Source organism: Nelumbo lutea, chromosome 6 (assembly GCF_056320005.1).
Source record: "Nelumbo lutea isolate HS-2025 chromosome 6, American lotus-T2T, whole genome shotgun sequence".
Taxonomy (NCBI): Eukaryota; Viridiplantae; Streptophyta; class Magnoliopsida; order Proteales; family Nelumbonaceae; genus Nelumbo; species Nelumbo lutea.
In genome coordinates this window covers 29,936,275-29,939,822 of record NC_142689.1, presented here as the reverse complement: position 1 = coordinate 29,939,822, position 3,548 = coordinate 29,936,275, and positions in this window count along the sequence as shown.

Sequence of the window (3,548 nt, the reverse complement as noted above, 5' to 3'; positions counted from 1 at the left end):
GAAGAGGAGAGGAATTAGAAAACGTTGAGTAGGGAGGAGAAACGGTGGGATAAATGATGTGGTAGTATCAACTATGGGGTTATTTTGAAAGAAAAAAAGAATACCACACATGTGAAAATGGAGAGATCAGGAAAACTCGTGTGAAGCTTGTGGTGAGACCACTATATATATAGATATATGTTGATTAATGACACGTTAGTTAATTGCTAGACCAATTTACATTAATGATTTCTTTTCTTTATTTTAAGTAAATCTATTTGCAATTGTGTACGGTTCCTACCCTTTAAGTCCATAACAAGCTTTTAATTTAAAAAAAAAAAATATTTTAGGGATTTGAGTCTCAGTTGGGAGCTTCTCTCCATTGAGGATCAGGGATTGAGGTTCATTTTTCCCCTTAAACGGGATCAGAGGTGGGGATGGGGAGTTACTTAGAAATTGGGGACAAAGATGAAGTTCACTTTTGCTAGGACACTATTGTAGCCCATGGCTAAAACAAACAAAAAAAAAAAAAAAAGCCACTTCATCTAATTCAAGGTGGGGCCATAACAGAAAATCAAAGGCTTTGAATTACTTGTTTCGGCACGGAGCTACACACTGCCGTAGCAAATGTGGGTTGACAATGATGGGGAGTGTGGTACTCACCCGAACCTGCCCTGCTGCCATTCTCAAGGCTACCCCAATTGTATATAGTTCCATGGAATCCCCCCACCAAAAAAAATGGTGGCTTATTATATGGGTTATGTGCATTCAAATTTCTCCCAATGTACATCTGTAGTGTCTTGTTTGAGAGGCTTGCTGGAAGTGTTTAGTCATAGCAAATATAGTTTCGGTTAGGACTGCAACTCTGGCATGTTGGGTTGGGTTGAAAGTCAACCTAGGCCAATCCTAAAAATTCAAACATTGGGCTTGGGCTTGGCCAAATCCAAGGTGAAGCCCAACTTTATCAACCCAAACCCAACACAACTTTGGTTGGGCTCGGGCAAGCTTGGGTGGGTTGGTTGGACTTGAAAGAGTTTATGTATGTAATTTAGGGAAAATTTAGTACCCTAACAAGTATCATGTAAAAGGACAAAATTGCCATTTACCTATCATCTAATTTTCTTATGATGGGTATCCAATATCTAACCAGTAACCACCTCCGATATCAAGATGGTTATGGATTCTGGTATTCTTCTCAACAATAGAAATACAAAAAAGAACAAATAAATTTTTATTGACAATCATAAAGAAAATCTCATTCATTGAAGATAGAAATCATGCACCGATGGCATTGATAAAAGAATCCTGGTGCAAGATAACAGGTGACGGTAATGGAGGTGGTGAAGGAATGGTCACTGGCGGGATCTCCAGGGCATCAAGCGGAGGAGGGAAAGGATGAGAGTGCTGTTTCCTGATAGAGAATTGATCTCGTACGAAGGGAGATATGTCATGCACATATGCCTTGCCTGCGACTAGAACAGTAATGTATAGACAAGAAAAAGATGCTTTCCCCTTTGCAGTTCTAAGAAAAATCAAATGGGCCAGAAACTAAGACACTAATGTCATCCTCCCACATCCTTTAACAGAATCGGATTCCACAATATATAGAAAAGAGAAGGATCCTGTTGTAAATCAATCTAGATAGAGAAACGTCAATAACCCATTAGCCTTTTTTTTTTCCTCTCAAATTCTATTATTGCCTTTCCTATCGTCTTTTCCATCACCGGATCAACCTGTCCTCATCCCGGCACCCGCGTCCAGGGAAGGTCATCCGACCAAGAGGATTAATGCTGTAATGGCTTTTCATGGTTTCTGCTACTTTGCAGCTGTAATGAGACCTCGACCAAGAGGAGAGCTACGTTGGCTGTCTATGAGCTTGTTATGAACTGAAACCAACAACCACTGTAATAGGAAACAAAAGAGGGGTGTGGAAGGTGAGTGTTGTTCGGCCTAAAGGTAGAGAAGATAATGAATGGTGTCTTTATTATTCCAGAATCTCAAACACCCCAACTGGTTCAGTCTCAAGGTACAAGATAATGAACAATGTCTTATTTTGAAGAAGGATAGTTTTGATATTTTCAAAAAATTTCCGTTAATGGAAGTGACCAACTTTACACTTTTTGAAAGTTTAGATGTAGTGACACATTTGAAAGTTCCAATACTAACTTGACACTATCCCCAAAGTTCAGGGTACTAAAGTGAAATTTTCCCTATAATTTAATATAGTCATTTTTTATTGGGCTTTATGGTCCAACTAAAGAGTAGAATTGAGATTTCTTTTGAAAATATATACATGTACACATGTATATATAATAAAAAGAAAGATATTTTCATATAATATAATACATATATTTATAAATTTGTTTGGGTGGGCTTGGATTGATATAGGGTTGGGTTGGGTTGGGTTAGACTTAGATCGGGTTCGGGCTAGGCCTCAACCCAAATTCAGGCTAGGCCCGATAGTTTCTAGCCCAGGCCCAACCCATGCAAAAACTTGGGGTTGGGCTGGGCCTGCCCAAGTTGCACCTCTACAATTCTGTCGGTAAATAAAAGGGATAGAGGCTAAATTACTAAAATTCCCTTTGGGGTTTCATTTATATGCTAAAACCTCCCTTGGTAGTTACCTATTCCTCTCCTTTGCTAGTTATTATTAATTAGTTCATTAATGATTGAAAATATCAATTTGATGATATTTTAGGCTGCTTTTGGCATCCCTTATTTTAAGGACTTATCTCCTTTTTTGCAGTTAAAAACTCAGTGTTCATAGAGCATTTTAACTGTAAAGAAGAGACAAGTCCTTAAAATAAGGAATGCCAAATGCAGCCTTAATCGTTTTAAAAATATACATACATTTTTTGGGAGATGGTGAAATTTGCAATTGGTGGAATCTCAAAAGAGGTATAAGTAATTTACTCCAAATAACAAAAATAATTAATTGTTTATAAAAAATCCAAAAGCGCCTTTTGATAAACAAAAAGTAGCCTGAATTGAATGACTTATTACTTTGTATTAAGTCATTTGGCTAGTTCAGCCACTTCAGCAATTATCAAATGGCCTCTAATATTACTACATTGAACCGGTGGCGAGTTATGTCTATCAGGTTCAGGCTGCTCAGCTAATTCTTTGACATGAAAGTGATGCTACGGGTGCAATTTGGGCAGATCCGTCCCAATGTCTAGACCAATCTAGTCCAAAAATTTTACATTGGTTAGGTTTAAATTTTCGGTCCCTGGGTTAGGCCTGGGTCTCAAGGTTTGTTTATTATTTATTTATTGGGTTGAATTCAACTGTCTAGATATAGCCCTTAGATAGCCCATCGTGGCTCCATTATATATATATATATTGGAATTGGCGTTTGCATTTATTATATTTGGGAAGAAGGTAAATTTGTCAATACAAAATTAACCAATTTTTGCAATTTATATGGACTATTTTACATTCTACATATTTGCATCGTTTTGTAAACGCAGCCTTATATATATATATATATATATATATATATATATATATATATATATATATATAGATAGATAGATAGATAGATAAATAGATAAAGAGATAGAGAGATC